Raw genomic sequence first — 27,676 nt, forward strand, 5'->3', positions numbered from 1 at the left:
TCACTTGTTGTCGTTGAGCATGCTTGTGGGGCATACTGGATGTAAAATGTAAGCATGCTGGATAAATGTTCAATGGGTTATACATTAATCTCTGCCAGTCAAGGGGGTTTTTGGCATTTACTTCCAGCTGGAAACTCTGACCACAGCATCACAGTGCAAAAATCTACTGAACGTGTCACCATCCAAAAGGCCAAATAATTATAAAAGTAATTGCAAATGGCATTCAGAAGTTAATTCATTCAAACCTTAAAATTCTTAGTTGATGAATGAGTTTATAAAGAATAGTAAACGTGAAAGTGTCATGTACATAGATTTAGCATATTTAAAGAGCTTATTGTAAATGGCTTATTACAGGATCAAAAGAATATCCTCCTGTGAAGGAACGTGTAATCGATCACCTGTCCAAAACACAGGCAATTGAAGAAGCAAATGAAAGCAACTGACAAGCTCACTATATTAAAATGACTGGTTGCCGTTTCACCAACAAACACAAAATATCTATTTACCCTCGTAGGCATAATCTTGTTAAATCTTTTCATACACATCCATTAGCTTGGCTGTATTGATCTCAAATTACCAGCAAATTAGTAGAACCGCTATGGATGTAGGCTGGTAGTTAATCTTTCATATAGCCTTTGATATATGACCAATTGTAATCAATGTGCATAGAAAAAGAACATTTATCTGCATGATGTTTTTTAGGCAAAGAGACAGAGATGAACTGAAGGGCAATGGGACAAAACAAAGAGAGAGACTAATACAATTGCCAGTGATGTTATACAGTGCTAAATGCAGTTATGTTCATATAGTGGTGAAACGGATCACAAAACACGGTTCGGATCACATTATGGTTTTTGAGGCATGGGAAAAATATAAAAAGTACAAATAAAGAAATTACAAGCATATATATATATAAGAACAAAGTTACACATTAAGTTAGGTCTACAGTTGGCACTAGGTACAGAAATCGAATCAAATAAATAATAACACTGTGTCATTCTATAAATTAAAAATAATTGATATTTTTTAGAGCTATAGAAGTGTTTTATTTCTCTGTCTTGGGTTGTTTGATTAACATTAATGATACAGACTTAAGTAGGTTAATTTAGGTTACTTCTCTTTAAGACAATATAAGCACGGACCTCGGGCACGTTCAAGTTCAAAACGGTGCGCAACGTTTTGCTACGGTTTCCACATTAAACAACATGTTTCCTGGAAACTGAGAGCACCGGTGTGCAACACGGTTTGAGATATGTTTTCTCTTGTTTGGTGCGTGTGTCAGAAATGCTGTCCAATCAGGCAGCAACATGTAAATAAACCATGCAGTACTAAAGAGACAGCTCGCACAATGGGTTCAAGTTGGAATGTTCTCTTTCATTCAGGACGACAAGGTCAGTGACTGTAACATCAAGCTTATTTTACAGTATTAAACACATATAATGATTTCATCAGGCTCTGGAAACATTTCAAAACATCAACACAAAGAATGGCCTTCTCAGCTACCATAGCTGCAACTCTTGCGTCACCAGAACAGGGTTTTCAATGCATCACCGTTTCTGTAAAAAAAATTTGTGCAAAGTGTTGTCGGGGCTGAACCAAGACCTTGTTTCTGCTTCTACTCAATACATACACATAACCTAATAAACAAATGTATTTATTAGAAAAACAATACTGTGGTATTTCAAGATAATTTTGTGTCCTGTCAAGAACAGAAAGATTCTATGTTCGCTTGCTTTTTGAAACGCGTCTCTCCGTCTATGCACTTTTCAGTGCACTTAAACGCGCACTTACATAGATGGCGTCTGAATTCCTAACAGTGCTACAGGAAGGAGATGCAGCATAAGCAGTTGCTCCACATAAAAATAAACTTAAATTTCTGATCTTCGAAGGGAATGGGGCATAGGGATGATCTTGTCTAAATGGAGTTCGACCAGACACATTCTTCTGCATGTGCATTTGTGCGTACACAAAACTGTTTACTTTAGCATCTTGTGGTTAAATTATTTAAAATCACGTGTTTTGTTTATTTCATTTTGTGTATATACAATACAATGTGTTTGCGTGGTTTATGCTTGAAAAGACACATTATTTTACCACATATTGTACATTTTTTTAGCTTCAGATCAGGCTCTTCCTGAAACGCATGGATTTTGTACAAAACTCATCGATCTGAAAAGCGCTGTGTCCCTGATTGGCCAGCTAATCTGTAATTTGTGATTGGCATGAATACCTCTGACGTCAGCCAGAAATGTGAAGCTCCTTACCGTGTTTGAAAGATTCGGTCACAATGCAATGCTTACAGTTAATTACAGGCTGAGTCGGAAGCGGGAGAAATTCCAACATCACCAATCCCAGGAAGTAAACTGTTGCCTACAATCCGTGTGTTTGTTGTAGTTCAAGAAAAGAGATTTACGTTGGAGACGATAACTTCATGCGTCATGGTTTACTTTGGTGTGTACCTTTTGTATATCGTTCCATGTACTAATACACACTTACCATGCATGTGTTTTTTATGTTGATTTCTGACAATCCCTAACACATTGAATACAATAGGCTGTGGGATTAAAAGCATCTATATACGCCAAAGCCTTTTATTAAAAACAAATCCTCTGAATGTGACCGTTTATTTATTTCCACAGATAATCTGCTATTTTATTTTCGAACATAAGCAAATGCCATGCTGTTCATTGAAGCCTATGTTGAGTCCATTTCATGAGCTGAGTACTGTGTGCTTTCATGTATTGTATTGCCTTTTTTTCTCAATTGGATCAAAAGATTATGTGCTTGCATGAATGTCTTTTGTTTTTATACATTAGCGCGTATCAGCCTCTTGCGAGCATGGGGGGTGAGACGTAGCTGTCTGGAGAGCGTGTGGTATTAAAAAATATGTGATTACACACTGTAATGTCATCAGCTCTCACAGAATGTGTGTTGGAGGGGCCACTTAAACGACGACATTGTCAACTAAATACAAAAAAAGTTTTATGAGTTTTGATCGTTCATTTAAAGGAACAGTATGTAAGAAATGTATATCAATTAATCATAAAATGGCCCTGATATGTCACTAGACATTAAGAAATCGTTTTCATTTCAAATACTTATATCACTCACAACAGTTGTCCGGCCAGGATATTGTCATTTAAAAAGTGAAGTTGCAGCCCTCAACTGATGTTTATGTTGTCATGTTGTGTATTGGCCACCAGTTGTGTGATTGCAGTACCAGTTTTAGCCACAAGTTTTGTGATTGCAGTACCAGTTTTGGCCACAATCCTACATACTGTTCCTTTAAATCACATTGTTTTGGGGTCCTGCAAATGCAAACTTTTAAAAACAAAGTGCAAGATTTCGAAAACAAGTTTTTTTGTGCAAACTCTGCAAATGCAAATCTGTGATAATAGTATTGTGCGTATTGTGAGTTCAGTCAATAGGTATGCACGAGTACTTGACAACCATAATGCTGCGCTCACACCTCACGTGGTAGAGGCATCAAGCGCGAGTGATTTCAATGTTAAGTCAATGTAAAGGCGCATTTACGAATGAGGCGTTAAGCACGGTGCTGTAAACGTGAATCCACCTAATTTATGCGAATGATGCGAATTGAGCGTTGCCGTGGGAAACGCACAAGTTGAAAAATCTGAACTGTGGAAAATCACTCTGCATTAACCAATCAGGAGCTTGCTCTAGTAGTGACGTGATTACAGGAAGCAAGCGGAGTCACAGAAGCCCCTCCCATGACGTGGCTTTCATGTGCAAATGAAGCTAGTAAGATCAAAATGTTCAAGCGTCCAACTACGTGCAAATAGTGCGTTTTGGCCGCCTCTACCACGTTTGGTGTAAATCCAGCATTATAACACCAATTGCCTACATGACTGTGTTTGCACTACTCAAGGTACAGAGTTTGCGGCTTTGTAGTCCAGGGCTGCTTTTAGTAATAAATAACCTTGCCGAATGAAAAATTGCTAAAATGCAATAAAATAATTAGCTTTCTTGATTGTTTGTAAAGCGGACAAAGTAATATCGCCAACTACTGGCCTAGTCATTTCAGTCATTTGCGCTTCATGTTATCGGAGAACATTTTGACAAGGATGTGATGTGATATTTTTTTGTAACACAAAGGTATTTTTTTATTACAATTGTTGTGTAAACAAGTCCTAAGTTTGAATGTTTCATGGTGCAGTTGATACGCTCTGCTTTATTTCCCCCCCACTGTTCATGTAGCATGGAGGAGGTGAGAAACACTAGCTAGCATGCATCAGCAGTTACGTGTTTGGCATGCTTATGTATGTGGGTGTGCTGAATAATGCTTCCAATCTGCCGAAACTGTCAAAAAGGAGCCCTGTGTTTGCATGTCATAGTAAGCACAAGAATGCCCTATGGGTCTTCATTCAGAACTTTCTCAAAAGCTGTGAAATCTGTCAAATAAACCTCATTAACTTCGTACAGGGGATGTTTTGTTAAGCCCATCTCATTTTGCCATTTTTCTAATATCTCTCTGCATATCAATGCCACCGTCTCTCCCAATGGGTTAGGGATCCAATCTTCTGACTGTTGAAATCTCATCAGGTCTAGGTCTGCACATGTGGTTTGTTCTGTTCGTGAAGAGACTCGCGCTCTGCTGGCTCCGATGATTTATTAGATGGCGGTGAACTGATTCCCAGAATATGCCTTAAATGAAGTCTTCCGAATTAACCGCTTTCCCATATCTGTGTGAAATTTTCTAATAAGGAGAACCTTTAAAGGTGAGAAAGTGTCAATCAAACTCTACCCCAACTAGAGAATTTCACATTACCTTTGTCACGAGTACAGGGCTGATTAATTTGTACCAGGCCTGCATTGTTTAAAGGTTCAACCTTTTTTTAGATATTCATCTACTACTTTAACATTCATATATGCTCTTAAGACACATTTATTTATTTTATTCTTTATGTACTTATGTACTAAGTGATGAAAAAAGGACACAAACATCATCCATGGAGAGAGCAACTAATCATTGAATGAATCGTGTATACACAGATCCAACATAAGATCAACATCGCATTTCTTCTCGTGCTTGTGTTTGTGTATCTAAAAGGTTTGAGTCTGGACTTTCAGATGTATGAATATGTAGGGGTTTTCTTGAAGGTCAGCTGCTCTCTGGAGGCCATGTGCTTGTTACTGATTCATTTCCCTGCATTAACAAGGCAGTCAGACATGTGTCCTTATTTTCACAACAGCCTTTATGTAAAAACACCTGAAAGAAGAGCATTCTAAAGTATCATTTCTGACTATGAATAGGAAATGTTGTCTCTAAATATATCTTTGCGCTGTCAAGCATTCTTCAAAATGCACCACGATTTGCTCAGAAGCTGTTGGCTTTCTTTGTTGGGTGTGTTGTTGAGTGAAAAGAGCAAAGAAAACCTAGTTGTTATATGAGAAAATCGGGGCCATGTTGGTGGAATATATAGAGAGCAGGCACACAGCTTCTCCGCTCGCAAGTGTGAGGAATTTTCCGACTTTGGGAGAAAGAGCCGGATCTACCATACAGCCTCATTACAGGGAAGGTTGGCAGTGGTGCGAGTGGTGTCATCAATAATAAAGAAGGTGTGTGGTGTGTAAGTGTGGGGCTTATGAATAAAGCAGTGTGTGTTTTCTTTTTTGTTTATCTCACAGGATTAGATGTACTGACTGAGGTCAGGTTTTCTCCAGGGGTTTGGGTGACCCGAGTATAAACATCAAAAGGTATAGATAGTACTTTAGTAAAAAAAAACGTAGGACTTTTGCTACTAACCATTTGTAACATAAGAAGGCAAGAAATGTGCCAAAATGGTACCCGGCCATCTTTAAATAAAGGAACTGTGATGTTTTTTAAAGCAATACTCCAGCCAAATATTAAAATTACCCCATGATTTACTCACCCTCAAGTAATCTGATACACATGTCCATCATCTTTCAGACAAACACATTTTGAGTTATTTTAGTAAATGTCATTGCTTTTCCTTGCTTATACAGTAATGGGAGGAAAACAGGGATCAGGGAACAACTTCTGACTTTAAAGCCCAAAATAGTGCATCCATCCTTCATAGAATTAATTCACATGGGACCAAGGGGTTAATAAAGGTTATTTGCAGGTAATTAATGCAATATTGTTAAAAAATCCATATTTTAAACTCCAGCCAAATAATGGCGCCATCTTGGACTCAATGAATGCTCGATACGCTAAAACTCTCGCATGAGTTCAAGATGGAGCCGTTATTTTGATATTTGGCAAGAGTACTCCTATAATGCAAACAATCCTCATTGGTATGTAAATTAGGTTCAGGATTTCTGTCTTGTTCACAAAACTTCATCCTATTTGACGGCCACGGAAAAGAGATGTTTCGGTCCATTGTCTATAAATCAGGGCAGCATTAAAGGCAGGGTATCTCATTTGATCCATAAACATTTTTAGTTATGCTGGGTAAAAGTCTCCTCACATCCTGATAGCAATCACTATGTTAAGTTGTTTAAATGTATTTGTAGAAACTTATGTCATCTTTAGAAGGCGTAGGACCAAAACATTTTCAACCAATCATAGATCTCGGTCCGAATGGACGTTGCCTTTTTTGTCCCTCATCCGTAAGCGTAATTTGAATGCCACCGTGCAGCCTGTTCACGCAGACATCATACGTCATCAGCGCGTTGATGACTACCTTTAATTCATCAGATGTCATCAGATGTCAGAGCATTGTAATCAACATATTCAGACATTGTGTGCATTCAAGCACACTTTATCATTTTAAGGAGCCAGTTCAGGAGACCTCGAATAGATCACAGTAGTGGAGCAATACTGTGTGGTCCCTATATTACGGTTGTAAGATCACAGTAGCATGTTGCATTTTAACCTACCTACAAGGCAGGTTTAGTGGGTTATGTGCCATTCCCTGACTATTACTATTAGCTGTAATATACAGTATTACTGTTGTTGTTGTTTAACTCTTTCCCTGCCAGCATTTTTTTTTAAGTTGCGAGCCAGCGCCAGCATTTTTCATGATTTTCACAAAAGTGTCTTCCAGAAGATGTTCTTCTTTAAATATATAAACATACAATATATAAATTGAAAGAAGAGTCCCTCTGCTTTCAAACAACAACAAAAACTTTGATTACCTTGATTAGTTCTCTTTGTATCGCCTCTTAAATATGGGTCGGTTTCTTCAAAAACACCAAATTTTGAGCAAAAAGCTGAGATAATTCCATTTTTGTGAAGGACTTTGATTGAGCTCAGATTCAGAGCGATCCACAAAACATACACAGAGTTCCGTTTCTTTCACGTGAGGGTTACTTCCAGGTTGTATAAGTTGCAAAGGAACACCTGGTTGATAATGGCGCTATTGCAGAAAGCCAGAAATACTCGTCATTGGCAGGAAAGTGATTTTTTTTCATTGATGGGTTAACTCGTCAATGGCGGGGAAAGAGTTAAGTAATGCAGAAATAACCAGAAAAAATGCTGTTGTGAGAAGACAATTTTTTGGTGAATCCTCCCTTGTGTGTTTCCATATGCTCACAGTTCTGTCAAACACTCATCAGACATCCGAGTATATGAGCAGGTTGATACATTTTTATCACTTCATATTTTGAAATCTTATAATGCTTTCAACTACAGTACCAATACAAGTATTTTACTCTCATGCATAAATTTAAACTGCTGCTCATCCACAATCTGCATAGAAAATCTGGAATAAAATGATTTAGTGTGGATCTCCATGACCCAACTTCCTCTTTCTGCTCGGCTTACAAACTCCTTGGTGGTTTTCTTTTTTTCTGTAAGTGTCATGTTGAGTTCATGGCTCATACATTTATACAGCTCCTGACCTTTCTTGTTCTGGGTGCCCCATTTACTATTGTTATCCTTCACACGAATGTCCCTCACACTCATCAAGACTCGAGAACAGCCGTGTTTTAGGTCCTCTTCCAATCTATGGCATAGGCATGATGAAGTCCCTCAGGCAGGAGCTCTATTCCCCGCTGCAGGTATAATGAGCTCCAATCTGTCTGTATAAGGGGTAGTTGCTTAGGGCCCTACGAGAGATGGGCTATAGGTTGCAGAATCTGCTAAGAGCTACACCATCCTAGCGCTTCTGTAATTGTCTGAAGTCGAGGGGTGAGGGCTGGTGAAGGGAGCGGTCTAATTGTTTTACTGTTTAACTGACTGACTCCATCAATATCTATTAGGACTGTGGATTGCAGGTGCAGCGCTGTTTAATTCACTTCAGGTTGGGGTTTTATCTAGCTCGGTGTTATAACATTATCATTCAGCGGAGAGCGTCGGTTTTCTATTCAGCTGCTGCTAACACGTCCCCAGCGTCTTCACTCTTCCCCTCTCCATCTTCTGATGAGCTGCTTTTTAGTGTTTTTATCGTCTCTGTCCATCCACAGCGAGCCAAACGCGTTCCCGACTAACGCTGGGATATATGACACCCTTAGCTATAGCTTATGTCAGTAGATGTAATCACACTTGTCTGTTAGTCTATACCTACAAGTCTGGCTGTGCCTGATAGTATGCTTTTAATAATAAAGGTTGCAGTTATACCCAGATGGGCATAAGAACTTTAATTTGCTGTGAAGAACTTTTTATTTTGCAGTTTGTTAGAAAACCACTTATGTACTGATACTTGAAAGTCCTCATGAGAGAGGCTTTGCATCTTTAGTTATGTAATGTAATATACTTCGGAATGAAACAAAATATTCAGGATGTTTTATTGGTAATTGATTGCATAAACGGATGGTTATGGCGGATGAAGCAAGAGCAGGATGTGAATTTGCAGTCGATTGTGAAAGGCGGAGCTGACCTATGAAAGCATCTCAATTTGTCAAACTGCTGATACTTGTTTTTTAAATTATTTATATTATAGCAAATAAAAATCGCTGTTAATACTGTAGATCAGTTAAAATCATTGCATATTTACTTTCTCTGTGTCTTTAGGTGCATTAAGGATTGGAGATGCAGAGCTCAACCTGGGTTGTCATAGCGATCAGAAAGTTCCAATACTTTCATGCTATTTTACTCCTTGTTTAAATTGCCATTTTAAGAAGTTGGTCTTAATGACGTTCTTTTCCGAATAGATGTCAGACTCTAGAGCTTTATTAATTTCCTTGCTATGGAGAGGGCTAGCAAACAGACAGGTACTGTAATGCCATCTATGGGGTGTGTGGGTGATATAAAAGTTTGAATTACACTATGTCCACACACCAACTCATATTAGCTCGCTCTTATTATTTTCTTTTCTTTCTTAAACTATTACTGCATACAATTAAATGTATGTTATCTATATGTTATCAAACTAATTTGCATTGCATCTACAAATTAAAGGGAACATATCACGAAAATCTGACTTTTTCCATGTTAAAGTGCTATAATTGGGTCCCCAGTGCTTCTTTCAACCTAGAAAATGTGACAAAGAACAACCCAGTAACTTAGTTTTGGTAAACCATTCTCTGAAAAAATAGGTCATTGAAATTTGTCTCTCCTTATGATTTCAGAAGGGGATAATACCGCCCCTTAATCTGCACTGTCCAACCACAGCACTTGCCATTAAGTGCAGATATCAGCTCATTTGCATTGCTTGTTACTAAGTTTCCCATCTTTCTCTGGCACTTTAAAATGCTTTTACCAACATATTTGCTGCATTTGCGCATCTCTCACTCTCCGTTGGTTGCTATAGACCCCTTCAAGGTTTGTAAACATTGAATGACTTTCGGGTGCGCGCGCAGCATGGGGTCAAACTGTTCGTACCATTTAGGCTTTCTAGTTTATTCTAACAGGGCTGAAAAATTATGACTTACCTGAAATGAAGTGAGCACTACAAACACAAGCCTCTTTGATATTTGCATTGTCTGCACGTTTAATTGCTTGCAGCCACAGATGTTGCATTTTTTGTTTTTGAAATTCTGCAGGAATCCCGAAAAACTTAACGGCAGACTTGGTGCGATTTTCAAAGCCCATGACGCAAGTAGGCATTTTTGACGATACCAAATAATACGCAACTCAATCTGCTGTAATGACTTTTCTGACCCCGACATGCGCAGTGGGAACCGCCTGTGATGTGAACTGTGAAGGGGTCTATTTTATCACGTCATCAAATATCTCATTATTCGGAAAAATATCTGCCTTTTCACTTGTTCAATAATTTTGGCTGCCGAAAATTCAGTGCATCCCAGAGCATGTGAGCGGTGCAGAGCGGTGTGACGCTCCGCTAAATATTCCGCTCTATGTTCAAGCGCTCCACTCAGTCGCTCACCGTCCAAGCAAGCGCTCCGTTAACTTTCCGCTCACGCTCGCAAATAAACCAATTCCCGCTCAGATCCCGCTCCGACATAAAAAAAATATTTAGTAAGCCTAGTTGTTTTCTGTACTGACGTTCTTAGATAATTGCATTTATTTAAAGTATTAGCTGATAAATCGCAGTTATGTACAGTTGTGTGTTGGCTATTAGACCTAGTTTAACTGATATGGATATAATTCAAATTAACAATTTATTTCCACGACATCCACATGTTTTACTAATTCACAATTTTAAGTTATAATAAATATTTTCGTAATACGTAATTACGAAATATTATAACAATTCGTTCCCCTTATGAGAAAAAGATTAACAAACTATAATATTATATAAATATATTATTTGAAAAAACTAAAATAAATTGAAGAACAATTTCTTAACAAGAAGGTTTTTAAGTGCGAATTTACATTGCATCGGTAAAAACAGAACACAGTGTCTTAAAGAAATTAAAATTAGACAGTATTTATGAACCTGTAAATGCACAAAACGAATGCAATACAGAATATTTATTTATGGCATTTTCAATAGTATATTAGTAGATAAATTAACATGTATCTATATAACGAATAAATCATTATTTTGGCTAAATTTATCTGGATAGATCATTTTAGTCAGACTAAACATTTCATCATTTCAGAACAAGAACAAGCTTAAATGCTATCTATAACAACTTACATTTTATCCCAAATGTTACATGGTCGAAAATATGTAGAAATATAGCCTATACGAGAACAAATTACAGAACAAAAATGTTTAGCTCACGCGGACCGAACGAAAAGCCGTTAATTATGCGGACTCTCTGTAAAATAGAGGACGTGCTGAATCAGTCGAGTCGGCAGATTATCATCAATGTTTATAATGTTCCACGCAGATACTGTTGATGAAACAATTTAATATCTAAATGTCCAGGTCAAGTGTTCAGTTAATACTAAAGGCACCGGCGTTTTTGGCTACAGCTTCATCCACGGAGTGGCCGCTGTACATACACAAAGAACTATAAATGTTTTTATTTTAAGTGGTTTTAATGCTGGTAAGCAATCAGTTATATTATGTAACGTTAGGCCTACAAATATATTTGTATTTGTGTTGATCAGTTGGATTAAAGTTATTTTAATCTTTAAAACTGCATCTAGATGCAGACGATGCTACAGTTATTCTGTCATCTTAGTTTCATTTCTTTCATTTATATATAAGGCTGGGGACTTCCTTAAAACAATATTTGAACTCCATAACTTATTGCTAGCCGTTTTTACAGATTCTCGAACTAGCAAATTACCAAAGGGCATTCTGGGATGAGCGAGCTGTGCTGAGCGTATTGAGCGAGCGGAGCGGAATTTTCGGAAATGCGCTCTGATGGAAATATTACCGCACCGCTCAACGCTCCGCTCCCGCTCCGCACCGCTCACATGCTCTGGTGCATCCCTAATATTAAAAGTACACTATGTTTTTTTTAGCAACATCTAGTGGTGAAACAGCGAATTGGAACCAACCTCAATTTTGAAATGGATGTAGAAGCTGCAATTGATGAATATCAGTCATGTGACTTTTTACGTCATTCCAGTTGCCTGCCGCCATCTTGAGTACCTACCGAGTACCAGTAGGCTACCGACAAGCATTGGCTAGCTTGCTACAATTTACGGATTTCTTATCTTTTACTGTCCATGATTCTTACGGATATGGGAAATTGCTACGAAAGACAACATTTCGCACCTCGACTGTCATGAAAAGAAACGTTACTTTAAAAAATATCCTGGTTAGGGTGTGATGCCTAATCGATCCCTGACGCGTTCTTCCAGCCGCTGTCCGCTGCTACCGAACTACCACTATTTTTACAACACTAAGATGACACGACGCAACATGAAACTTTGCTCGAAGTATCACCTGGATCTCTACCCATGAACGCTAGCCTTGAGAACATTGTTTGTGTACACAGAGTTTACTACTAAGAAAGGTTTTTAACAACTGACTTTGGCTGTTATGGTGTCTGCTCGCCATCTTTAACAGACGTAAATCGATCTCCGAATGCAAATGAATGAATCTTATATGAGGCTGCTTTTTCAACTAGAAGGTCAATGTTGTTTTTCATTTAAGACAAAACAATGAATTATCCGTGCATTTATATAGAACTATGCTTTAGGAGCAATCCTTCTTTACTCTTGTCCCTCCTTACGTCGCATTCGGAGATCGATACATCTTGACTGGCAAGATGGCGGCGAGCGGACACCAAAACAACCAGTTGTTCAAAACCTTCTTTTTAGTAAACTCTGTGTACACAAACAATATTCTCAATGCTCGAGTTCACGTGTAGAGACACAGGTGATACTTCGAGCAAAGTATCATGTTGTCGAGCCTTCTTGGTGTTGTAAAAATAGTGTGTGTTGATGCTCACATATTAAAGGCATAGCTTCTAGTTCTTTTGTGACCACTTCAGGTACTCAAAATGGCAGAAGACAAGTTTGAGATGTGAGTGACGTCAGTTGATATTCATGAATAGCTGCTAAAGAACAAACATGTCATCATCTGAGACAGTGTAGCACAAAAAAGCGCTCTGTAGAGCAGTTTGTCCATTTAGGGCTACTTAGAAACATGCTGGGACTTCCATGTAAGGTGTATGTAGATACATATGGCTCATTCTTACCTGTAGGTAATAAAAACAATAAAGTTCCTTTTGTAAGGTTTGTATACACCACTACTCATATAATTATGCATAGTATATTGCATTTCTGTCAAGTGTGTACTTCTAAAAGTTGCACCTTTTGAAATATTTTCATTTGTAGATAATATGCAAATTAATGAGTTCGTTGGCATGCACTTGCAAAGATACTTATAGTCAAAAGGATGTCTGCTGCGGCATTATCACAATAAAGTGTTAGCAGGTATAAAGCATAGACAGTTAGTAAAGTCGACTGTGTAACCTTGTTTTTGAAAAGGAAACTTTTTTCCTTCTTAAATTTACTGTGAACTGGACTGTATAGATTGTGTGGCTCTTAAGCTATTTTCTCTCTGAAGCCGGAGTTATGATGGAGAGACAGTGGGTACGGTGTAGCCAAAGACAGTACAGTATATCTTAACTGTAACTCAGTAGAGTGCTGTCATTCCCTGCAGGCAGACTCTCCAGTGAACACCATCAAGCACATTGGGGCAGGAAATGGACTGCAGGCTATAAAATATAAGCATGCCTTCCTGAACAGAGGTTGCTGGTGCAGTACTGATGGAGAATACTGTATACACCTTCTTTAGACAGGCATTGTCAAATACTGTAAGTCTTCTTTGGATGATTTTCTTTTGTAGGGTGCAAAATTATCTGAACAAATACTTGAGATTATAATTGTAAATGATGGAATGTATTTTAGAAGGGTAGGCATTAGTTTCTTAATTCAATTTACAACATTTAACAGTTTAACTTTATCTAATCACAATAAATCAAATGAGAATTTAAGTAAATCTGAGGCTTTGAAATTAGTTTTGTGGCAACCCATCTGCAAAATTTGGTAGCGATGCCCTGATCAGGATTTTTGCAGCCGATACCGAGTATCGATTTGTCGTCTTCCTGATCAGCTGATACCATACAGATTCTTCAAGCTGATATGCAAGCTCACTGTTAATATGTTTTCTAGATAAAATAATACCACAGATGTTGCCTTTGTTATATTATTTGCAGTAATTAGGTATATTATTGTTTTAGAGAATCAAATAAATAGGCACAACAAATATTTCTTCTGAAAAGAGAAATTTAATATGCCTTTAAAAAGGATTATGCTTGTTAAAAGTAATGAAAATAAAACACTTCACTGCCTTAACTGTATGAATTAAATATACACGCATTGGTATGAAGTACAACAGTTCTTCAGTGAAGAGCAGAGAGTGTTTTTTGAGAGATGAATTAGGATACTGTAGCTTTAAGACGTGAGAGAGATCCCGTTGTTCGCGTGCACTGATGACAGGCAGCTGTTTGTGCGCGCATCACGTGTGTACGTGGACAAGAGCAGCTCTGAGAAAAATGAAAATTTAAACTGTAAAAACTTGTACATTGTTCCAATTCACTACCCTTTCTTGTTGTAAAAATTTATTAGATCAATATTTTTTTCACTTCTTTTTGCATAAATCTGTTAATCAATCTCAGTGCTGATCAAAAATACTAAATGTTTACAAAAAATGTCATGATTTAACTCTTTAATTGCCAAGTTCATAATTGATGTCACTGATTTGAGTGGGGAAAAACACAAAATGACTGATTTTCAATATAAAAAGTGATTGTGGACTGGATCTTTTCACCTTTTTCACAGTCTTAGGCATGCCAAAGATTAGTAAAAACATTGGCTTTGATGCATTTTTAGTTTTTGTGCAGCATCAGATTTTAGTTTTTTTCTCCCTCATTTATTGTTTGTGGCCATTTTTTGCCCCATTGACTTCCATTATAACGACATTTTTTGATTGCAAAGCCATGACACCTTATTATCATGTATTTTTGATTGTTGGTGGTTTTTCCTTTTGCAAAGAGGTAAAATTTGTCATTTTTACTGTTGATCACCATGTGGCACCATTGACCCTTTAGTAGGCCTGTGCAAAAAACAGAGCTTAATTTCTGGTTTGTACATTGAGTTATATGGACTATATGGAAGTCAATGGGGCAAAATGGAAGTCATTGGAGCAAAAATGGCCACAAACAATAAACGAGGAAGAAAAAAAATTAATCTGAGGCTGTACAAAAACTAAAAATGCATCAAAGCCAATGTTTTTACTAATCTTTTACATGCCCAAGACTGTAAAAAAGGTCAAAGAAAATCCAGTCCACAATCACTTTTTATATAGAAAATATGTCATTTTGTTTGGGTTTTCCCCAAATCAGGGAAACGAGTTATAAACTTGGCAATTAAAGAGTTAAAATCATGGAAGTTTTGTAAACATTTGGTAGTTATGATCAGTTCTGAGGTTGATTAACAGATTTAGGAAAAAAAAACATCTGATACATTTTTACAGCAGTTTAATTTAGTGGCCATTTTTGGCCACTAACAACACGAAAGGGTAGTAAATTTGCCCATGGTATATTGTTGAGTTTTTGAAAAATTGCAAAGCATTTTCTTAAAATATGTGTAAATATAAAATTTGTCACTAAAAATCATTCCATTTGCTGAAACACAGAAAGTGTTGTGGCCAAATTAAAGGAACAGTATGTAAGATATTTATATCAATTAATCATAAAATGACCTGGTATGTCACTAGAAATTAAGAAATCATGTTCATTTCAAATATTTATATCACTGACAACAGTGGTCCAGCCAGGATATTGTCATTTTAAAAGTGGAGTTGCAGCCCTCAACTGATGTTTATGTTGTCATTTTGTGTATTGGCCACCAGCTGTGTGATTGCAGTACCAGTTTTAGCCACAAGTTTTGTGATTGCAATACCAGTTTTGGCCACAATCCTACATACTGTTCCTTTAAGACAAAAACAAAACAAAAAAAGGCCAAAAATGGCCCCAACAACACGTAAGGGTTAAAACTCATGCCAATTATAAACTTTCGGCGTTAGGAGGCAATTGTCCGCAATAAATGTGTGTTGTATAAGCTGTTTGATAGGGATGTGAAGACGTGTCGCGCTGTTAGGACTGGATCGCGTCCTCATAGAAATACACATATCTCTGTAAACGCAAAGAGAGAAATCCAAATCTGGATGTCTCAAATGAGCAAAGGGTTATAAAAATGCTCGCACTGCGTAAAAATGGTCTCTAATTGCAGTCTCATTCAGGAGCCATAAGATAACAAAGTAAACCAAAAGATTTGCCGAAAGATCTGCAAATTTAGTGATTACTGATCAAGTCATTTAATGCCGATGTCAGCCGATACCAATCTGGGGCCGATGGATCCCTAGAATTTGGATTGATTTTGGATCAATTACATAAACCACAATAAAATAGTTAGAGAAGAACTATGCAGTTCTCCGTTTAGATGGAAATTAAAAAATAATTGTAGTTATTTTCGAAAGTATCGGTAACATGCCAACAACCTGTCAGATTTTAGACTTGTCAGGTACTAAGCTATTAGCTAAATCGTACTGGCAATATCTTTTGTGCTGCATATCCTGAAAATGAGCCAAGGCAAACTTTACCCCCAATACTAACTCGATGCTCCATCCAAGCGTGAATATCATTTCATTCAATGAACCAGTGAAGATCAGCTCACTGTTCAACAAACACCAGTAGCGTGGCCTTTAACTGAGGGTTAAAATTGTGTATGCTAATTTATCCAACGTCCCAAAAGTCAAAGAGCTTCAGCATTCAAAAACAGCAGTTGACTGACATTGCAAAATGATCCGAATCAACTTTTTTAATTAAATTGAGTCAAAACACTGCTCAACATTGGAGTTCCGGGGGTGAGGAGACATATTGACAAGCTCTCTGTAAATGTCATACTTGCAGACGTGTTTTGATGTTGTATGAATTATAAATGTTTCAGGTTAAATAGTTCTTTAGAGGCTTCGCAGAGGGCAGAACGAGAGAGAGCGAGAGTGAGACTGGTATAAATAAAGACCTAGAGATACGGAGAAGGTGCATTAGCATAGCGTAAGCTGTGTCGATCTCTCCTCGGCTCTGTGGCTTGTCTTTTATTTACCGGCTGCGCCCCGTGGCAGTGCTCGCTCTCCATCAACCCAATTAGAGGAAGCGTGGGTAGCCTGACCCCTGGTGCTGCCGGGTCACCGGAGAAGCAATGGAGATGTTTTGCTTTGTGAAAGGAGTGGGCTTACTTGCATGTAGCGGCGAGCCAGCCTTGTTAGTATTGCGGACATTAAAGAGCCTACACTAGGCAATCTTTGGCAGCCCAGCTTTCAGTGCCTTTGGGACATGGCTTTATAAATGCTGATACACAAGGCTGCATGGAGAGCAGCAGTGAGATGTTTTGATCACTTTGAGTGAGGGGTTTTGATTTGTTTCTATAGGTAATGGACTGTCGGCTCTCTGAGTTGACATGAGATCACAGACTGAATCGTTCTGCTCTGTTGATGTCTGTCACAGCTGCTTTGTCTGGTGAGTTCATGGACAGACAAAGGCTGTAGATTTGAGAAGAATTTGCGGTTTATTGCGAAATATCTTGCATTGAAAGAAATGTAATGTGAGTTCTTTATAGGCCATTTAAAGATGGAATCAAAATTCTTTTGTATAATAAACATCCTTGATCTTGTTGTATGTGATTCATCAGTACATTATGAAATAGTTTTTTTTTTTCAGTGATATGGGCTGTTATGTAGTGCACATGCTTCACCAGTTTGCACTGTGAGGCTGATTTAAAACCCTCTTTAGCTGCCTTTTCATTGTATACGACATTCGGACACGACTTTCTGAGTTTGCCCCTAGTGGCAGTCATAATCAAATTTAAGTTTAATTGTAAATCCGTGCACACAAGGAACAGAGAAGCTCATTGAGCGCAAGTGCCTTCATTCTAATATTCATCATAGTGGAGTAAATAAATAAATCCAAATGAATTAAACAATAAACAGCTCATATATGAAAATATACATTGAAAAGAACATATGGAGACAAGATAAAAATATTAAAAAGCACCTATTTCATTGGTAAAAAAACAATATTATTTAGTGTATTTGGTATAATACAATGTGTTCGCGTGGTTTATGGATAAAAACACATTATTTTCACATACCGTACATTTTTGTAGCTCCAGATTTCACTCTCTTCCTGAAACGCATGGATTTGAAAAGCTCTGTGCCCCTGATTGACCAGCTAATCTCTACGTTGTGATTGGCCTCAATACCTTTGACGTCAGCAGGAAATGTGACGCTCCTTACCATGTTTGAAAGATTCGGTTGCTAACAGGAGTTAATTTAAAGGCTGTGAGTCTGAAGCGGAATTATGATAATGTCGGTCTTGTCTACATCACCAATCACAGGAAGTAAACTGTTGCCTACAATCTGTTTGTTGTAGTCCAAAAAAAGAGATTTACGTTGGAGACGATAACTTGCGTCATCATCTACTTTGGGGTATGTACCTTTTGCATATCATAAACATGTACTAATACACACATACACACCAAAGGAAATTTTAAAACGTGAATCGGACAATAGGTGCTCTTTGGATGAATAGTTTAGTACTTATCTGTAGTCAATTATTTTTAAAGGTGTAACTAATAAAGTTAAACAAAAAGGATTAATAATTTTCACCTCACATCATGTGTTTTGATTGAACTGAAATACTTCCGGTCGGCGTGACGCATGTGGTGGAGTCGCACAAGTCACTTTTTTACGCATCCAAAGTTCAAATTGGATCCAACAATGACGCATCCGCAGATAGTTGGTACTCTTTGCAGCCCCTTTGGGAATCTTCATTGGAAACGAATGACTTCTGGTTTAACGCCCGTCGTTTGTCGTGTACAGTGAAAAGGTGGCTTTTGAGTCATTTCTCAGTTCTGAAATACCATTTACCTCCAGTTGTTTCCTGTCACTTTTCTCAACAAAAAAAAAAACCCTTTGAAATAATCCTTAGAAAATAGTTCACCCAAAAATGAAAATTCTGTGGTTTACACCTTAGTGTGAATCCAAACCCATATGATTTGATACCCCAATCATTTTCAGCAAAAAAAACACGCCATTTAGTCTTTATTTATCTATTTATTTTTAAAGTTTTTTACCATAAGTAAAAGAACAAATTTTTATGAATTATTTAAATGTTAAATTATTTAAAATTATTTGTTCGCTTTTAGTTTTACAGTTGTTTTGATTAGACTGTAAGTTTAATGAACTGTTAGTTATGCAGGTTTGTGTTGTCTTCAAACTAAAGCTATTTTTTCCAGCCCTTTATACTAATAATAAGTTGCTTAAAATAGGCCAGACTCAACAGAGTATTCAGAGTTGTTTATTGGTACTGTGGAAAGTATTTTTAGGCAGAGGTTACAACCCTAAATGTCTTTTGTAAAATGGCATCAAAACAAAATCCAGAAAGCTCCTCGATGTAAACAAGGCTTGAAACAATATCAGAATGTCATTCAGAAAGTGAAATGGTAACAAATGAGAGTGCTAAGATGCAGCTGCTAACCTCCGTCATTTTCGTCAAAAATGAGATAATGATATTAACCGAATGCACATATTATTATATTCATCAAATATTTTCGCTTTACAGTGAAAGACAGTTATATGCCACTAAAAGTGACATTTGTGAAAGTTTTGAATTTCAATTACCGACTACTAATCAATTCATTGCCATTAAAGTGAAATTACTGAACCTAAACATAAGAACCTGATAAATGCTCACTTACAAGACAACATATCAGATACACTTAGAGGGTTTTGCATCTAAACTATTCATTTATTCTTTTTGCTTTACATTTTAGCATCATCTTTGTACTTCCCTGACGTGCCTACTTCAAACTCTTGAGTAAGATAAAACCCATTTTGATCCTTGTGTGGTTTTAGAGTCAATAAACACCACATCTGTACCACATTAACATGAAGGCATATGCCACATCTCGCAGCCACAAGGATGATCCACATCATAAACAGGAAGCTGTTAGACGGTCTGTTTGTTTGTGTACCCAAGGGCCCACGAGCACAGTAAAAGACCTCGTCTCATCAAGCCAACATCACTTAGCCATAAGTGTCTTACCTCACTCTGTGTAATATTTCCATCATTCCTCGAATCCCTTACTGCCTGTAGCGGAAGCTGTAGATGTTTGTTTATTTCTAGTTGAGTGACGAGACGGCGCTGTACTCGGTCTGCTCTCTAGGTACGCTGTCACTCAGAGGGAGATAGAACCCATGACCCTTAAAAAGCCCACAGACTCTAACAGGAGTGTAACTAATGGATGCCTCTCAGAGCAAGAATCCCCACCGGCTGCTCACACCACTGCCATACGGCAGAAGAAAAGTTTGTATGAAGTGTCATAAACATAGGTCTTATGAAATGGAAAGAGGGGTCAGAACGAAGGGACAGGTGGGGGCGAGGGTATTCTTCTATTGGGGTTAAGCTGTTTGTGAACGGGTTTGCTGTCACAAAGTGCTGGTTAAATTATCAGGTTTGAATTACCTGTTATGCATTGTGGCTTATAGCTTTTTTGCTTTATTATTACATAAAAGGTCACCTAATATGAGAAATTCACTTTTTATGTTGTTTAAACATAGTTGTGTTTCACCGTGTGTGTACACAACCACCCTGTACTGATAAAAATCTGCCAACTACTTTGCTTGAAATCCCCATAAAACCTCATTGGACAAGGTTTTGCCATTTTCTGAGCAAACTGATGTCACTTTGCACAGGTCAGGTTTTTACAAAAAGACGTAAAACATCGTGTTCAGTACCTCAGATTAGATAAATGGTCGGAGAGAAGGCGGTCTCCTGTGGGTGTTCGAACACATTCAACCCATAGACTGCAGTTCTATCTATTGTTTTATTTCCGCTGTCATCATAGGTAACATGACATAAAAATGTTTCCACACACCAAACTTATACGACGCTGGCGCATCCTCAAACTCCGGGAAGACATCCTTTTCTCTCCCACTTGGCATTTCTACACGGCACATAAACCGGCAGTACTTACACTCCAAACCAGTCACCTCTTCTTTCGCGCGAAAGGGAAATACGCTATCTGAGGTCACATACAGGGCATGAGGCTACATTGCCCATGCCATGAACCGTTGAACCGTCCGACGCACACGCGCTCCGAACCGAGACAAGCGAACCGAACGGTTCGGATTTTTTTCATGAACCGTGCCACCCCTAATTAGGGCTGTGCCGATACATCGCGTTCCCCATTAAAAAGACCTGCTTGAAATCGATAGTGTATCGCCAGGCTCCGATTCTGTGTTTCATGCACAGCTTGTGCGTGTACTACGGCTCTGTGATCAGTAGGAAGTCTATATCAATCTAAAATCACTATGAGTTTGAGTCGTTTATAACGTGCATTTAAAAAAGCAACACTCGTCAAACACAATAATTCTAAATATTTTTACTATCATGAAAATACCTGAAACAATCTGAAGAACAGCGATATAAATATCCCTTTAGACATTTCCTAGAATAGTGTTTGGTATGCTGCTTCTTCTTTGGCAAAAATGGCGTTTCTACACGAGAGCGCCCTCTGGCTTTTGGATGTGGCGGCGTTTCACCGTAATTCTTTCAAATTCATTCATTGAGAAAACGCGCATTTGCACAATTAATCAGCACAGCTCTACCCCTAATCATTACACTGGCAGGAATATGGTTACATGTAAAGATGCCGTACCAAGTATGACAACGCTACATTCAACTGCTTTTGAAATACGGTGTTTTTTTCACTTCCTGAAAAGTAACCGTTTTGGACGTACATGAATTTCATCGGGCAGCGACGAGATATAACATCCAGATATGGGCCTTTTCAACATGGTATAATACATGATCTAATGGGTATTTGGATCTAAAACTTCACAGGCACATTCTAGGGACACCTGAGACTAATATTACATCTTAAAAAATTACCATAGGTGACCTTTAAATGGTAAGTATACCCAATACTAATAAAGAATACTGTTAATTTACTCACCCTTAGGCCATCCAAAATGTAGGTGACAGTTTCTTCGGTAGAATGGTAAACATTTTTTAGCTGAAATTGTGGTCCTCAGTGATTCATAAAATGCAAGTTCTTTATACAATGATTTGTGTAATGATTTTTCTTTAGTTAATTTGGATTTGACCCTGCCACTGATATTATAATCCCTTTCGCTGTGTATTATTTAAAAGCCTATTATGGAAACCAAATAGCTAGTAACGTAACATTATGTGATTGTCAAACCAATTTCGATTTATATTTGCCGCTTTCCGAGTGTTAATTGTTGTAATCCTCACAATTAGTGTAATCAAATTTAGACAGGGACTGTGTTTAGATGATATACTTTTCGACCATAATCATTTAAACACATTATGTTTTCATGGTGTACCAAGATCAGAGGATGTTCTGTTTGAATGGGTTGTGGGTGCATGCGTTTGTGTATATATTTTTTTTAAGCAGATGTTAATGCAGGCTCTTTGCTTTATAATGTGATTTTGCTTGTTTTATCTGTTCATGAAGATTAATGGCCTCTGTGTGCGCGCGCCAAACGTGCTTTACTTTGTGAGGACTTGTAATTGTGCGCCTGTGTGTGTATCTTTTGCCAAGCTGAGTTATTTACTGTAACTGTTTGTAATCGGAGAACTCATTCCAGGAATGAAGCCACAAGCGGGCCTCTGTATTAGTGCAATTCAAGGGCTTCTCCACACAGGCCATTTTTTTGGAAATGCCACCGCTGAACTGAACTCTCGTTGTGTCTTCATGGATGGCATCCCCTTTGAATGCATTGAAAAATGCGGTTGTTTATTCCCTATTGTGAGATCGTACTATCATCAGCCGGTGAGATCAAAAAAGACGCTGATTTACCCTAAAGGCAACACTGTCACGACTGCAACCTTCTTAAAACTGATGCCATTAATCCGAGCACATCATTAAAACCCAAGCGCTCTGAAACTTCCTGTGTGCCAGGGAGCAGGAACAACACACTCGCTGGTTTTAAATCCTTGTGCGCCTAACAACCTCTCTAATGCAAGAAAATGTCGGAGCTGTGCGTATTTAAACTCGGTTGCGAGAGGAGTCCATGCCGCACGCATTCAAGTATAAGCAAGTGTCCAATATGCACGCATTACAAGCTCTCTCGGGCAAAGTGAAGCCCACAAACCCTCTCATGCGAGGAAAAGCACACAATGTGCATGTTAATATGAAACTATGATGATGATACCAATAATAATTTAAAACTATAAGAGGCAAACCTGCCAACTATCATGATGAAGGCTTGCTATGTTTAGCAATTGTCTAGTAGTTTGTATCTTTCTAATCCTGTTTTTGCACAATCACGACTTAATGACCTTCTGTTCCATTTCAATGACACTTTATCCGTATGCTTCGTTTTTATAGTCCGTGCGTGTTTGTGTGTGTGTGTTTGGGAGAAAGATTGATGTACAGCCACAAATTTCCCATGTTTTTTTTCTTTTCCTAAGAGCCGGTTCGATCCAATCTGTCAACGTAGCCGTGTTTGTGGAAGCCTTTTGTTCCGACGTGTATCGTGTTGTTGCTTTCTGTTTCGACTCCGCTATTTCATTTAAGCTATTTATCATTCATCCAAAATCACCAGGGACAAAGAAGAAAAAGGATGGGGAAAGAGAGAGCTTCCAGTGGAGGATAACAGGGTATAATAGGGCCCTGAAACAAAGCAGCTCATTGATTGTGTAATGAGCTTTTATCTGCTGGTATAATTGCCCTGCTTGTGTTAGCTCATGTTCACTCACTCTCTGATGAGCATCTGCCCCGCCTAAAGCCGGAGTGCCCTCAACTTTACTTGGAGTTCTTCGGAGTGTTGCGGTAGTTGTTGAGTATACGTCCTCTGAGTAGTGTGGTTGAAGACTCTGCCGACCTTAATCTGCATCGAAAGCAGGGGATCACCTGGTGATCACGGCATGAATTCCACCCTTCAAGTTTTACATCACCAGAAGCGAATGAAATCAGACGTGTTGCCTTGGGTTCGTAAGGGTTTTATGAGCTCAGTTGGGCAGAATAAAACGAAATAAAATACATTTAGAAACAAACAAACGTGACCCAGCCGTGATGCTCTTCAGTCCTCTGGCTCTTTATTTGCATGACAAAGGCTCCCTTCAATTATTTAACAGGCTGTATTTGATCAACACCGGAGAGCCCAGTGTTCTTCTGCAGGGACAAGCTGGATATTTTCTCTTCATTATTCATGAGGAAAGAAAAAAGACAACGGACAGAGAGAAATGCACGAGGAAAGAAATTGGGGACACCAATGCAATCGGGTTCAGTTTCATCTGTATTAAAAGTTTTCTTTTTTTAGCTTTAAATTAATATTTTAGGGGAGGTGAAAATAAGACCTTTCTTTTGCCCTGGTAGAAGCGATGAGTCCTGCACTCTTCTGCATTTCTTGACCCGTGACTTGGTTGTAAAGTCATAAGGGTCAAGAGTTCAAATCCTTGTGCTTTTTCAATGTTTTTGTATGAGACAGCATGTAAAGATGTAAGGGTTAATGTGAATGTAACCTGAGCTTAGCTGCACTGTTCAGTGGTCAACACCATGAGCTGTGTGCGTGTGTGCACTTCTCTTCTGCCCTACATTAGCTACACGCTGGCATTTTGCCTTCTCAAGTGTATACTCAGTTTAAGGTCAGGGCTTTGGACATTGCTTATGTTGTAAGTCTTAACTTTTTCACAGCTCTAGCTAGATTATAAACCTTTAAGGCTAATATACACTGATCCAACAAAGTAAATACAATTTGCTAGTGATCACTTCAACAGTTTGCATAGATGACACTTGTTGTGAAATATATGAAGAGTTTGGTTCCAAACGCAATAAATCCATTTTGACAAATTTTGGTAAAAACTTGTTTTCTATACCAATAAAGTGACACGATGAAAACAACTATTTTCTGTTACAAACTTTCACATAGCATCTTTAGGTTATAAAAACATAAAAAATTCAAATCCATAAATTGATTTTCAAAGATTTATTATAAAAACGGATTATTTTTTCCGGATTAAGTTGTTATTAAAAATGCTATAAATCTATTGAATCAGTCGCCTATGTGCATCTTTGGCATGTTATATTCATATAGTTGACTAGTTGTACACACTAATTAAAAATATAAACATTAATGTCATTAATCAAAACACACACTTTGTCATATTAAGATCACTGTCATTGCTGCGGTTATACTTGACTTCGTCGCTTAACGTTTTTCACAGCGATCAGCTGTAAAATGTTTTGGTCCTGCTCGATTTTCGTTGACTTTGAGTAAAATTATGGAAAGTTTTTCATAAGATCCCCTGAGGTCAATGTGTTATCATGACAGAAACAAGCACCCGTCTCCCAAGTGCCTCTAGATGTTGATGGCTTACGTTTCTTTTCCGTCACAGAAAACCATCACAGGTTTATCAATGCTATTAAAGGTGGAGTCCATGATGTTTGAATGCCAATGTTGATATTTGAAATCACCTAAACAAACATGCCCCTACCCCAATAGAATCTGGACCTTCTGTTGATAGACCCGCCCCACACATACGCAACCCGGCATTTTATTTGATTTGATTGGCTATAAGTGTGTTTTGGTAGTCGGCCCGTCTCCTTTTCCAAAGCGTTTTTCAAACATCGTGGACTCTGCCTTTAAAGTATTATTTTGTTTTTGTTTGTTTGTTGATCACGAAGTACAAAGTAGATTGAGGAAAACAAGGATTCCGTGTACTCAGCGCGCCGCCATTGTTTGTTTACATTGTGTGGAATGGTGCGCTGCAATCTGTGGAGTGGATTTATGGCATTCTGTAGAAAAGGGAGAGTGGCGTTTATTGCATTTTGGGAAAAAAGGGAGAAAAGATGAAATAATAACACGGGGTATATTGGATTTTTCGTTAAATTAAGAATTTACTTTTTAATACTGACCTGATATAATACTGATTCTAGCAGTAACTCATTTTTTTCAAAAATGGCGTTTATTACGTTTTGGAACCAAACTCTTCATATGATATAAAGGCACAACATACATCTCAAGGTTCGTAAACCCCTGGTGGTTCGGGGATGAATTGCAGGGAGATTGTGAGTTAATATAATTCTTTTTTAACTATACTTAAATCATAAAATGTCATATGCATGTCATTAATCTGCACGTCATGTGACCACTTCAATATATCAAAAACTGAGATCTCATGCAAAGACAGATACCAATTGGTTTTATGTACCAATAAAAGAAAATTACCAGACAAAGGTCTAATAATGGGTAATAATAATAACAACTATGTAAATACTAATGACAAAATAAACGATTTTAAAGTTAAACATGCAAATGAGCTATTCAATTAGTGAAATATTTACTTCAAATCTCAGGGGGTACTTAATTTCAAGGGGTAAATAATTTAGGTGAAGGGGGTTTGGCTGACGAAAATGTTTGAAAATCTCGCTGAATCTGGTCAATTAGCATTTTGCCAAGACATTCTAAAGGGGTGTGCACACCAAGGTGGTTTTGCCTGCGGATGGTGTATGTTTTCGATTTTTTTCAATCAAAGCGGGGCACTTTTCTAAATAGTCAGCAGCTGTGGTTTTGTCCATGCTGAGGGCCGGTGCTCACTGTTTTTTCTGTGCTGGGCGCCCAGAGTTGAAAAATGGTAAACTTTGGGGGAAACGCTTAGCTTGTCAATGTCACTTTTCACTCAGCCATCCAATCACAGTGGAGGAGGGGCGTGACAAATACAACCATGACTGATAATCAGAATCGTACCATGACTGTTTAACAGAAAAGAAGTATCATAGCAACCAAAGCGCTCAGCTAAAGAAATGCTTGTAAGCGCCCACTGCGTTTTCTGCCGTGGTTGGTCTACACGCCCCCTAAGAACGGTAAAGAGTGGTTAAAGTTAAGTCTGGTTTGACACGGCACGTTTGTAAATGTTTCTCAGCATGTAATTTTCAGAATGGTTGTCCAACGTACTAAATTGTGCTGAAGGCATGCGTGTTGTGACGTCGCCACGCCACAGGATTGGTCACGCGTGTGTTGCCTGGCTACAAGTTTCCCTCTAATTGGTAATGCACATTATTTAGGTGAAATAAACCGATCATGTAAAAAGTCCTAAAAGCAACCAAAAAAGATTATCCCCATGCGGCCACTATTTACTTGCATACCATCTGTGAACTAATGTGTTACCAGGGCAATGATTGATGCATTTGTACTACATTCCAAAGGACGCTATTATCAGATCCACAGTCGAAGGTTAAACTAACTGTAGTTAAGGAATAGGCACGGAATTTAACGGTTACACAATGAGAACAGTTTGGCATGGGGATGGAAAACACTATGGGGCAGGGACAGGGCTCATACTAGTTCCAGACTAAAATGCATGTTTATGGTGCCTTAATAAAAAAAAACATTGCACTGACATATCTTAACTCTTTTCCTGCCATTGACATGTTAACTCGTCCAATAAGAGAAAGCGCTTCCCTGCCAATGACAAGTTTGTCTGGCAATCCATGTTTCCCCTATTATCCACCAGATGGCGCTCTTACCCAACTTATAAAGCCAGGAAGCAACCCCTTATGTCAAACAGTTCAAACTCTGTGTATGTTTTGATCATCGCTCAAAATCAGATCTCTATCAAAAGTCCTTCACAAAAACGCAATTATCTCAGCTTTTTGCCCCCAAATTTTGTATTTTTGAAGAAACCAACCCATGTTTGAGAGGTGATAAAAAAGAGAACAAATTAATGTAGGATGAAACTTTTTTGAAAGCAGAGGGTCTGTTCATATATTTAAAGAAGGACAATTTCTGGAAGGCATCAAACTTTTGTGAAAATCATAAAAATATGCTGGCGTTGGCTGGCAACT

The 27,676-nt window shown here is 38.1% G+C and overlaps 1 protein-coding gene across 8 annotated transcripts in view; it reads left to right on the top strand.

The window, feature by feature from the left end:
• Positions 1-27,676, top strand: part of tenm2a (teneurin transmembrane protein 2a) — a 361,970-nt gene that overhangs the window by 25,088 nt on the left and 309,206 nt on the right. The window contains exon 2 of one of the 8 annotated variants that reach the window (XM_055177252.2): positions 13,401-13,554. The exons of the other annotated variants lie outside the window; for them this stretch is intronic. The gene's annotated coding sequence lies outside the window, so the exon portion shown is untranslated. The remainder of the gene's footprint in view (positions 1-13,400; positions 13,555-27,676) is intronic. 8 annotated transcript variants of the gene reach the window in all.

Source organism: Misgurnus anguillicaudatus, chromosome 16 (assembly GCF_027580225.2).
Source record: "Misgurnus anguillicaudatus chromosome 16, ASM2758022v2, whole genome shotgun sequence".
Lineage (NCBI taxonomy): Eukaryota > Metazoa > Chordata > Actinopteri > Cypriniformes > Cobitidae > Misgurnus > Misgurnus anguillicaudatus.